General features: G+C 42.3%; 1 long non-coding RNA gene across 1 annotated transcript in view; it reads right to left on the reverse strand.

Moving 5' to 3' along the window:
* Positions 1–3748: 3748 nt before the first annotated feature.
* The window catches only part of LOC145516437 (uncharacterized), a 141465-nt gene continuing 132413 nt past the window's right edge, over positions 3749–12800 (reverse strand). The window contains exon 4 of the long non-coding RNA XR_014061392.1: positions 3749–6082. This is a non-coding gene — a long non-coding RNA (uncharacterized LOC145516437). The remainder of the gene's footprint in view (positions 6083–12800) is intronic.

Here is a 12800-nt window from a genome sequence, read left to right on the forward strand (position 1 = left end):
ATTTGACCAGGATGGTTCTAAACATAAGGTGCACCAAAAAATAATCTGGGGAGCTTTTAAAAAGAAATGCCAAAGACTGGGGTCCCCCTGGACCAATTAAATATGAACCTCTGGGGTGGGATCTGGGCAGTGGTACTTTTTTAAAAAAAGTCTTTATTGAATTTGTTACAATATTGCTTTTGTTATGGTTTTTGGCCATGAGACATGTGGGAAGTTAGCTTCCTGACCAGGGATCTAACCCTCACCCCCTGGATTGGAAGGCAAAGTCTTAACCACTGGACCACCAGGGAAGTTCCAGTGGTATTTTCTTAAAGCTATGAGAACCACTCTTAAAGCTATGAGAAGGGGACAACAGAGGGTGAGATGGCTGGATGGCATCACCGACTCGATGGACGTGAGTTTGAGTAAACTCTGGGAGTTGGTGATGGACAGGGAGGCCTGGCGTGCTGCAATTCATGGGGTGGCAAAGAGTCAGACACGACTGAGCGACTGAATTGACTGAACTGATGAGAACCACTGGGCTGGGAGGGTCTCTCAGCCCCTCCCTTTGTTCACCTGACTTATGGATGAAAGTAGAAGGGAGAAAATGCTCCATAATGGGACAAGTAGGTCACCCCAGTGAGCCTTGATGAGAAGAGACAGTGGAATGGGTGAAGGGCCATTGGCCCTAGGACCATTGCCCTAGGACCAGGAGCACCTCCACCTAACTGGTCTGTGCACAGGTCCCACCCACTAGTTTGGTTCTCTCTTCTTGTCATGAGGATCTCAAGGTTCTCACGATCCAGAACCCAAGTTTCTTCAGTCTCGCCCTGTCTTCTGCAGCCATGGGTCACACCCTACCTCCTCTCAGTGCGGTTGTCAAGCTGGGATCGCTGGCTCCAGCCCCAGAGTTTCTGCTGGCTTTATCCTCACTTGCATTCATTTGTTTATTTGTCAGCTCCACAAATCTTCATCTTCACTAGCAAATTACCTGGTACCTGGCTGATGCAGGTAGAGAAGTAACCAGATTTGAGGTTCCACGCTGGATCCCTGCAGTTATGGTGCTACCTCTGTCCTAAACGTTAGTGATCATTTCCGTTGTCAAAGACTGGCTCATAGGATGCAGCCTGCTGATGGCCTGTAACAAGCTCCCCTGAACCATCCGTGCTCAAGAAATGGAGGCTGCAATCAACCAACATGATACATAGCCTGATAAAGGCTGATGCCAACCGGTGTTACCCAGGGTTTGGAATCATCATGAGCTAAGATGATAGCTAGAAATGTCCTCTTTGATGCTAACACTTTTTTCTGGGCCATGATTTCAAAGGAAAGACATTATTTGGTATAATTTTTTTTCATTGATCCTTTTCTTTGGGTCATGCAGACTGACATTTTGTTTGCATTTCTGTCACTGAAGAGGTCTCCATCCGAAAGACATAAATAAATGAGGGTATGTTTTGTAGCATATCAGAGAAAGAACAGGTCAAAATGCTCCCTTTGAGTGTGCCACAGGTTGATTATTTCATAATTGCAATCGATACATGCCTTTAAAAGTTTTCAGGCCAGGGACTTCTCTGGTAGTCTAATAGTTAAGACTTTGCCTTCCAATGCAGGGACTGTGGGTTTGACCCCTGGTTAGGGAACTAAGATCCCACATGTCTTGTGGATGAAAAACTAAAGCATAAAACAGAAGCAATATTGTAACAAATCCAATGAAGATTTTTAAAATGGTCCACATTAAAAAAAAAAAAAAATTTCCAGACCAAAGTTGATTCAACCTTATTTTATGTGGGACATTTCAAACTTCAATGGGATAACTGTTCAGATAATTGTTTACTCATGATAAATTCTAGCTTTAACTGTATAAGTAGGTGGGATTTTTAGCCTAAAACCAGAGAAAGACAGGAGAGTCCTACCTTCATGATGAAGAAATGTTTATCTCATGATAAGACTTCAGACTTGACAACTGCACATCAGAGCATTTAGCCCACTTTGCTTTCCAACACATGGACCGGTCTCCAGATCCTGTCTAAGGATTAGCAGAAAAAATGAGTTCTCGAGAGCGAGTGTCTCTGAGTCATGCTAAACACCCATTCCTCTAGGCTGTCTGAGCTCTATCTGTATGTCAAGACAAATCACCTGAAAGTTATGGATCTGGACCACATTAGCTAAACTCCCCAAAGAAATATCTTCACTGAGTTATGATTTAATAAGCAGCTTGCCCTTGGTGTTCATTGCAGGTTGGTGGAAGAAACGGCTGGAAGAAAATCATTTCTACATCTTCTGTAAGCCGCTTTCATTCTATCTTGTCATTTATATAAAAGTCAATTCAACAAAAACCTCCAAGAATTTATTGCCAGGAGAAAACAAGTTCTACCAAAGAACTTGCACACTTCCTGGGTCATACACAAAAGTGTAAAACTCAACATCTCTCTGCTTTTCCTCTGATTGCTGTGAGTCTTAAAACTCACCTCACGGCTCACTCATGGTAAATCTTGGGTCTCTGATGTGCTTCTCTCCTCTCCCTTCTAATTTCTAGCCTTCGACTGATTTTGATCCTTATTTTTGTGGTTCTGTCACATGTGTCTTCTTTTGTAAATGGGTAACGGTGGAAGTGGGCTGAAGCATCCACGCCTCACTGCTTGACCTTCCTGACTCGTCAGCTCAGGTAGCTCTTGTCTCCCCGGAGGCAGGTCCCGAGGGAGCACGATGGGACTAGTGTGTATGTTGATAGGGTTTGGGACTGCCCACAGGAGGCTGCAGTGGGGAGTTCTAAGCACCATGGGGAAATTGTTCTCTGAATTAGGGAGACTGAGAGACCAAATGGACCAATGTGCTAAGCGATGGGACTCCTGAAGACAAACTTGTGGTCTGGAGTCAAAACCATCAGCTCTAAGACTGTATCGACTATGTGTACTTTTGTCTGTTAAAAATGACATGTGCTGAATTGTCCTCATAGTTCAAGGTCATCAAAGCAGTACTTATTATTGGTACATTCATTTTATTTCCTTCTCATGAAGAAATCAAGAGTAAGAGACCAGATTATCATGTACTACTAGGTCAGTGGGTCTAGGGTTCAGGCTCATGCCTATTCCTAGTTACATGTAGCCCTTTATGCAAGGGGGCTGATGGTTTCAGGTGTGGAATATCTGGGTCAGAAATACAGGTTGTCTGTAGATTTCCCACCCCTTGTGGATCGAATGGAGGGGGGAAAAGGGAAGAACAACCTGAAGGACATGTGCAAAACCTTGGGCAACAAAACAAGGCAGAAGGAAAGTTACCCTGGGGTAGAGGCAGAAATTTACCAATGGGAATTGAACTTGAAGTGAAGGCTGAATGTGATGAGAAGCAGGCAGAGCAGAGGGGCAGAGAATGGTTAGAGCTTTGGAGACTGAGAGGAGAAGTTGGGGATTGAGGGCTTGCAGACAACCGTTTCAAACAGGGAAGTGAGAAGTAATTGCCAAAGAAAAAGATGATGAATAGAGACACTAATAAAAAAAAAAATCAACAAAGGTCAATATGCATGGCTCAGGCAGGTAAGATCAAGAAAGTGATCCTCAAAGAATGAGCAGGTATGTATATGTTCCATGGCATCAATTTAAAACTGAATCAGTAAAATTCATCTTGCCAAGTTGTAAGACTATTTGAATTCTGTGAACTCTAACTTTAGACCTGAATTTAGGTTTCTGTATAGATACAATGGGACCTTAAGTTTGAAAGAAAACAGGATTATTAATGGAGATCAAGAGTAGTTTGGGACATCAAATGGTTCTTACAAAAGGACATTTTTATTTGTTATGTATAAATGAATCAAAAACACATGATAAAATTTGTCTTGAAGCATATAGATGTTTTTAAAGAATTAAGACTGGAAAGTGCTGACACAATGCATTTGGTGATCTGATGAATAGAAGAAAGGGAAAATAGGGTTTGAGACATTCTGCTCAACCCAAACCACTAACAGGATCTCATAATCCTCCTTTGTCATTTGGGAAGTAAGATTCCTGTTCTCTCTCAGTGACTGTATTTTGTTAACTTCACTGAATGACTCACTCTAACATCAGCCTGAAAATTTTTAAAACTTCCTTATACTTCTGAAAATACTATTGATATTTCTTAATCTGAGACTAGATCAGGGACATTGCCTTATTCTGAGCCTACTTTAATACCTAGCAGAATTTCTAGCTTTCCTTGCATCTCTTAGAAATGGTACCTACAATGAACTGTACTTTTTCCATTCTTCTGTGATATATAGATTATATGAGTGGCTTTGGTCATGCCTCTGGTGGCAGAGGCAGACATGGCTAGGACCCAAGGGCCCCAGATCTCAGCCTGCTGCCTCCTGCTGTCTTTCTAGGGAGGGATGCTAAAGCATGAACAGTGTTGGCTCTGTCTCCACTGTGAAATCCCTGGCCCTGGTGATCTGGGCAGAATTATGGACATATGAGAGAGCCTGAGGTGGAGGTAGTGGTAAAGAATCCACCCACCAAAATAGGAGACACGTGAGATTGTGTTCGATCCCTGGGTTGGGAAGATCCCCTGGAGAAGGAAATGGCAACCCGCTCCAGTATTCTTGCCTGGAGAATTCATGGACAAAGGAGCCTGGTGGGCTACAGTCCACAGGGTCACAAAGAGTCGGACATGACTGAGCATACACACACCCATGCACATATGAACACTAAGCTTTCTTCTGCCTCCATGCACTTGGGCTGGAATGCTAGGCCTCCTCACTCCAGTTGCCTAAACCTGCACCATCCAATAGAAATACAATGTGAGTCATACATGTGACTCCCATGTGTGATTTTAATTTCCTAAGAGCAGCTAATTAATTCTAATATATTCTGCTTAATCCAATATATCTAAAATATTACCATCTCAACATTTAATCAATGTTAAACACTTATGCATAAAATGCTTTACATTTTAAAATTTGTATTAAGTCTTTGAAGTCCTATGTATAAATTTTCCACTTAGAGCCTACATTTCAAGTGCTCACTGGTCTCTTGTAGCTAGTGGTTGTTACCATCTCAGAGAGCACATTTCTGGGACTACATTTTAATACTGGTCTTGAAACTGTATCACTGATGATGAGAGAAGAAATAAGATGTTGAATTAAAAGAGTGAAGAACCTAAGAAAAAGGAATTTTGTTCCTTTAAGAAACATTTCTCAGAGTGCAACCAACAAACCTCCTGTGTCAAAAATCACCTGGGATACATTTTGTTTTTAATAACAATGCAGAATCCTGGGTGTGACCCTAATCAAAACCTCTAAGGAGACACCCAGGAATCTGCATTTGTAAAGGCTCTGGTCTCTTTCTCTGGTGCACTTAAGCCTCTGGTGCCCAGAAGAGGTCACATCCATGGACCATTCTCTTCACAGAGCAGCTCTGTTTGCTTTGTCCCTAAAAAGTGTTTTTAAATTTCCACCATAAATTACAATCAAGAACACATACATGCAAACACAACTTTCTTAGTTCTTTTGAAAACTCAGAGAATCTAAACAATGGGGCCTGCTTTGCCACCTGGGAACAACTAGGTAGAGGTGACCAGTGGGCATTCCTAGAGGCAAGAGCTGGCTAGTTTGTGATTGCCCCCAATTTGGCCCATTTCATTCCTCCGAGTTACATGCTAGCCCCCAAAGACTTTTCATATTTAGTTTTCCAGTAATTTTATATTTATATAAAAAGTACAATGCTATTTGTGGTCAGAGATTTCTCATACCCTCTTCACTCAGCTCCCTCGGTGTTAACATCTTCCATAACCATGGCACATTTGTCAAAACTAAGACCTTAAGATTGGTGTAAGATTATTAACTAGACTGCAGGCTTGATTCAGAGTTCACCATTTCTTCCACTCCTGCCCTTTTCTGTCCCAGGATCCAGTAGGAGATTCCTCATTGCATTGAGCCACATAGAGCCTTCTGAGTTGATCCTCCCAGCTCGAGTGCAGTGGTCCTTAGCTGTCCACTGCATGCCTCCTCTCTTCTGGATCTTTCCCAAGTCTCCGCAGGTCCACCAGGGCTAGGTGACTTGTCCCAAATGGTGAGCAACCCCAGACACACTTTATTGCCACCAGCTGCACTGGCTGTGCATAACAGTCGCGGCTGTAAAATGGAAGAAAATCTCACATTCAGTGTGGGAAAAACTCGTGCCGGCGGTCCTGCAGGCACGCCCGCACTAACAAACGGCCAAAAGCACCCTCATCTAGCAGGTTGGGTGGCAGTGTGATATACCTGTGAAGATGATTATGTGTCTCTTGAGTTCAGGTGGGACCAGAAGCTGGATTGGTGGCCACACAACTTTGTATGCAGGCTGTTTTCCCAAAGAGCTCCGGAACCCAGCGTCTTTTCGGTGTGTGAAAATGCTTAAGTACATCCCTTAACCTGAGTCTCCCATCCTGAGCAGTGAAATTTAGACACACAGAGCTTTCACTGTCCTTTCCTGGCTCTGCTGAACCTGTAAATGTTCTTTCAGTCCAGTAGAACTAAACCTCTTGAGAAGGTGCTTTTTGTTTCTTGGCCAACCTTTCCTGGAGCAAAATTCCAATTTTGCAATGCCTGAAACCGCTAGCTAACATATATGCTGATTTGTCTTCAGTGCAAGAGCAAATCCAATTAACAAATCCACAAGGAACAGGCTGGAACCAAGCCATTCTCCCAGGTGGAAACAGCTTTCTGTTAGACCTGCCTCTTGTACTCTTCAACCCTGTCCTCTAATTGTACATATAACCCGTGGCCTGACTGGGGGAATTTGGAGTCTCATACCTCCATCTTCACAAGGTCTGGGGGCCAATGGCTAACATGCTCAAAGACTTTTCTTTTTCTTATTTTTATCATTTCCAGGGCTGTATCCCTCTAATTCTGACACCTGAAGTAATTCAATAAACAATTGAAAGCAAAAGCTTTTTGCACACAGTGAAGTTCTGGAAAGGAAGCCAGTTAAGATCACATAAAAGCCAAGATCCAAACAAACTAAAATAACTCAAGGCTATCAATGGTTTGGTTTGGGCTACTGAGTTTTTGCCATAAAATGACTTCTATATTAAGCAGCTGTTAGTGCAAAGCTGGAGTCACTCAGTTTCCTGAATGACTGTCTGGCAGTTTAACCACTGGGTGTTGTTGTATCTCAAAGGTGATAAGACCTCCCAAGAATGCATGCACTGTTTATAGACAACACTCTGACTTTTAAAAGCATCAGTTCACTTCCAGTTTACTGGTTGGTACTTGTTCATCTTCAAAAGGTCAGCTCTGCCTTGCACACAACAAGAGAAAGACCTTAGAAAATAATAGCTCAGATTTGCAAGAGTCTAAGGTTTTTAAAATATTTTCAAACCTATGATTTCACTGTATTCTCTCATTGGCCTTGATTGGTGGTGGATAACATGTAGAATGAGTATTATCATAATCTATCAGAGGAGAAGCTTCATTCCTAAAAGGCATTAAGTAACTTTCCTAAAGTTATAAACCTTCCTAGCAACCACAGGTCTGGAAATAGAAAAGCTAGGCTTGTCTCAAGATGTCAGAGCCCTATTCTATCATGGTGCCCCATGGACCCCTTGGGCCCTTGTGATTTCTCCCTTCTTCCTAGCAAGATGCCTTACTTGGGACACATAAAGGTGTCACCTATTCTAGAGCGATTTGTATTTTAATGGAATTCAGAGCTTTAAAGTGAAGTTACACCAGTAGACTTTCACAATGAACTGTGGAAAATTCTTAAAGAGATGGGAATACCAGACCGCCTTACCTGCTTCCTGAGAAATCTGTATGCAGGTCAAGAAGTAACAGTTAGAACCGGACATGGAAGAACAGACTGGCTCCAAATTGGGAAAGGAGTACGTCAAGGCTGTATACTGCCACCCTGCTTAGTTAATTTATATGCAGAGTACATCATGTGAAATGCAGGGCTGGATGAAGAACAAGCTAGAATCAAGATTGCCAAGAGAAATATCAATAACCTCAGATATGCAGATGACACCACACTTATGGCAGAAAGTGAAGAGGAACTAAAGAGCCTCTTGATGAAAGTGAAAGAGGAGAGTGAAAAGGCTGGCTTAAAACTCAACATTCAAAAAGCTTAGGATCATGGCATCTGGTCCCATTACTTCATGGCAAATAGATGGGGAAACAATGGAAACAGTGACAGACTTTATTTTCTTGGGCTCCAAAATCACTGCAGATGGTGACTGCAGCCATGAAATTAAAAGATGCTTGCTGCTTCAAAAAAAACTATGACAAACCTAGGCAGCATATTAAAAAGAAGAGACATTACTTTGCCAATAAAGGTTCATATAGTTAAAGCTATGGTTTTTCCAGTAGTCATGTACGGATGTGAGAGTTGGACCATAAAGAAAGCTGAAGAACAAAGAATTGATGCTATTGAACTGTGGTGTTGGAGAAGACTGTTGAGAGTTCCTTGGGCAGCAAGGAGATCAAACCAGTCCATCCTAAAGGAAATCAGGCCTGAATATTCATTGGAAGGACTGATCCTAAAGCTGAAGCTCCAATACTTTGGCCACCCAATGCAAAAAACTGACTCATTGGAAAAGATCCTGATGCTGGGAAAGACTGAAGGCAAAAGGAGAAGGGGACCACAGAGGATGAGATGGTTGGATGGCATCACTGACTCGATGGACATGAGTTTGAGTTATCTCCAGGAGTTAGTGATGGACAGGTAAGCCTGGAATGCTGCAGTCCATGGGGTGGCAAAGAGTCAGACACAACTGAGGGACTGGACTGAACTGAACTGAACTGAACTGAACAACAGTGGAATTCACAGCAAGTCAGTGAGTGGAAGGGGTGTCAGGGGACAGCCTCTTCTGGCTCTTTTGTTGTTTGTTTATTAGGAAATCAAACCAGTCAGTCCTAAAGGAAATCAGGCCTGAATATTCATTGGAAGGACTGATTCTAAAGCTGAAGCTCCAATACTTTGGCCACCTGATGCAAAGAACTGACTCATTGAAAGAGACCCTGATGCTGGGAAGGATTGAAGGCAGGAGGAGAAGAGGGTGACAGAATGAGATGGCTGGATGGCATCATCGACTCAATGGACATGCGTTTGAGAAAACTCCAGGAGATAGTGAAGGACAGGGAAGACTGGCATGCTGGAGTTCAGGGGGTCAAAAGGGTCAGACATGACTGAGTGACTGAACAACAAATTTGTGTTTAGAGTCTGGGGACAGCAGAAAGGGCCTCGATTCATTCAAGAACTCAGGATAATTCTGGCTAGATACAGACATGCTTGTTGTTAACCTTCCAGAACTGTATTTCAGCTCCAAAGTCAAGCTCAGTTTCCAAAGTCAGGGTCAGGGATGAGGCCTGATTAAAGAGCTTCTTAGATTTGTGAAATCAATTAGATTGAAGAAAACTAATTGTCCAAGGAATGTGTCAATTCCAAGTCAGTCTTTGCCTTATTTTTACTAGCTGGACAAGATCATTATACCATTGCTAAATAATTAATTCTCTGCTAAAATGAAAAGTTAATGTTTCTACTCGAATTCCAAAACAATGCTTCCAACCAATCAAACAGTGTTGAAACTGGGAGAAAAAGAGAAAATTCCAGAACTGGAATACATTTTACTCTTACGTTAATTTCTTGTTAGAGGCAGTTCCCATCGTCTGCCTATCCCCCTCCCTCTAAAGGTTTTCCGTGAGTCTTTGTTTTCCCAAGACCTCCCAGTACCTGAGGTCCCACTGTTGTCTCTTCCTCCCAGAAGTGTTTTGAAGACCTTGGGGGTGGGGGTGGCCCTGCATCTCTCCTCCAGAAGCTAGTGGCCCTCATGTGGTTTGCATGTGTTCATAATGACATGCTCGGAGTCTGTCAGCCAGTACCATCTGGGGTGCCCAGAGCAGTGTCTGGGAGCCTGTGACAACTCAATCTCAGGCCAGAGGACAGGGCAATATATTGGATGATGGCAATTCCCTTTCAAGCAGAGAGACTCTCCGGCACTAGAGTGTCCACATCTGCTAAACTCATTATAGTCCCTGTTCCTCATGAGTATTATAATAAGAAGAGCCATCAATCTGGCTAAATCACAGCTCCTTTCTGGCCACTATGCTCAAGTCTGATCTAGTCTGTGCTGCCTGACCACGTGTTAGTGTGCGTCAGGCTCTAGTGGGGGCTCCTGGCCAGCCTTCCCCCTGCCTATGTCAGAGAAGTCAAATCAGGCTACTTGGTACTGAATTGACAGTCCCTGAAAAGTCAGAGGCCTCATATCACCATGGGTGTTAATTGCTGGGGAAAGGACCTGTATTCTGAATTTAGCCCCTAAAACGTCATGTCTCTACCAGGGCATCTCAATCCTTAGAATGCATAAAAATTACCTGGAGAGTTTATTCAAACATCATTCTTGAGCCCCATGAGCTCAGATTCAGTGTGTCTGGGGAGGCACCTGGGAATCTGGTGACCACACTTTGAGTAATATTGTTATATCTCCTTTCAACAAAAAGTGTGGCCCCCATACCACCAGCATTGTTGTAACCTGGGAACCTATTAGAACTACAAGTACTAGTTACCACTCAAATCCACTGAATCTGAATTTATTTTTTAATAAGGGCATTCTTTGCACCTTAAAGTTTGACATTCGCTGGTCCATACCATTCATTTTGTGCTGAACACAGAGTGGCATATCATGGACCAGGAAAATCATTAGTTCAGATGCTCTAGGTCCTTGCCTTCAAAATGCAAGGACTTCTATTGTGTGCTATGCTTAGTCAGTCAGTCGTGTCCGACTCTTTGCGACCCTATGGACTGTAGCCCACCAGGCTCTTTTGTCCATGGGGATTCTCCAGGCAAGAATACTGGAGTGGGTTGCCATGCCTTTCTCTAGGAGATCTTCCCTACCTGGGAATCGAACCCCAGGTCTCCTGCACTGCAGGTGAATTCTTTACTGTCTGAGCCACCAGGGAAGGCCATTTATTAGGCTGGTGCAAAAGTAATAGTGGTTTCAGACCCTGAGTTTTAAATCATTATAACTAGGTTTGAACACATCTTTATTAATCAAAATAGGAACCATTACAATCAACACATTTTTGCCAACAAGAAATAAGTTTATTTATTCCTGTAGCAGAAATAATCCACGTTTCAAGATTCAGTGAACTCTTGGAAAATATTTTATGCATCCTACTGGTTGTGGAAGCATTTTCCCTGCAAAAAGTTGTTGAGATGCTTGAAGAAGTAGTAGTCAGTTGGCATGAGATCAGGTACATATAGCAAATGAGGCAAAACTTCGTAGCCCAATTCATTCAACTTTTGAAGTATTGGTTGTACGATGGACAGTGGGGCATTCATTGTCAAGGAGAATTGGGCCCATTTTGTTGACCAATGCTGGTTGCAGGTGTTGCAGTTTTCAGTGCATCTCATTGATTTGCTGAGTGCACTTCTCAGATGTAATGGTTTCACTGGGATTCGGAAAACTGTAGTGGATCAGACTGGCAGTAGACCACCAAACATTGGCCATGAGCCTTCTTTGGGTGCAAGCTCGGCTTTTGGAAGTGCTTTGGAGTTTCTTCTCAGCCCAACCACTGAGCTTGTCATCACCGGTTGTTGTATAAAATCCACTTTTCGTCACACATCATAATCCAATGGAGAAATGGCTCCTTGTTGCATACAATAAGAGAAGATATCACTTCGAGACGATTTTTTTGATTTGTGGTCAGCTCACAAGACACCCATTTACCAAGCTCTTTCCCCTTTCCAATTTGCTTCAGGTGCCAAATGGCCATAGAATGGTCGATGTTGAGTTCTTGGGCATGTAGTTCTCACGTAGTTGTAAGAGGATCAGTTGGTTGTTGTCAGCTTCTGATAGTGGGCTTCTATGCACCTCATCTCCAAGGCTCTTGTCTCCTTTGCAAAACTTCTTGACCCACCACTGCACTGCATGTTCATTAGCAGTTCATGCTGTCATTGTTCATGTTGCCAGCTGTCTCTGCTGCTTGATGATCCATTTTGAACTTGAATAAGAAAATTGCTCAAATTTGCTTTTTATCTAACATCATTTCCCTAGTCTAAAATACATATACAATAAACAACAAGGCATAAGTCATTAGCAAAAAGCATAAATCAAGAAACATACTTTAAATTGATCTATATAACATAGCCACATTTATTTAAGAACATATTCCAGTATCAAATGACAAGGTTCAACAATGCAAAACCACAATTACTTTTGTACCAACCTAATATATCGCTTTGGTTTATCAACTTTCTACGTATACCTGTATCTTTCCCCTAAATTGTAATAACCTCAAAAGGCAGAGGTCATGTCTTAAAATCCTTGCACAAAATATCCTGCTTATAGTAGACATGTATCAAGCATTTATCAGTCAACTGGTTGATTGTGACAACATTGCACAGACATCGCATAAAAGGAAGGTATGGTCTCTGTTTCATTCATAAAGAAAGCTGTATCACCAGCTGTCATCTGTGTTTAGTTTTTCATGTAAATTTACAAAACAGAAAACTGAATAACAATGTCAGATTTAGTGTCTAAACACTCACTGGCATAACCCCCATGTTCCAAGGCTGTGTTTATGGAGAAGGTAGCTACAGTAAATAAAGAGTTGGCTGGGAAGCCCTTGTTCCTCTCAACTCCATCCAGTGCTGTATTTGAAAAGTTTTACTTCAAGGAATGACGTAAAGTCTAAATCAGGAGAACTTTAAACACAAACAAGCAAAACTCCAGTCAAACACAGTAACTGATTTTGTCATCTGTCATTCCAAATAGACTAGTTTATCATTCTTTTGGCATTTTAATAAAGGATAAAGGCCTCATCAAACCTTCATGCTTGAATGAGAAATATCTTTTAATACTAGCTGGCTTGCTCT

This window comes from Giraffa tippelskirchi, chromosome 8, assembly GCF_054371585.1.
Source record: "Giraffa tippelskirchi isolate mGirTip1 chromosome 8, T2T-mGirTip1v1.2.pri, whole genome shotgun sequence".
In the NCBI taxonomy this organism is placed as follows: Eukaryota; Metazoa; Chordata; class Mammalia; order Artiodactyla; family Giraffidae; genus Giraffa; species Giraffa tippelskirchi.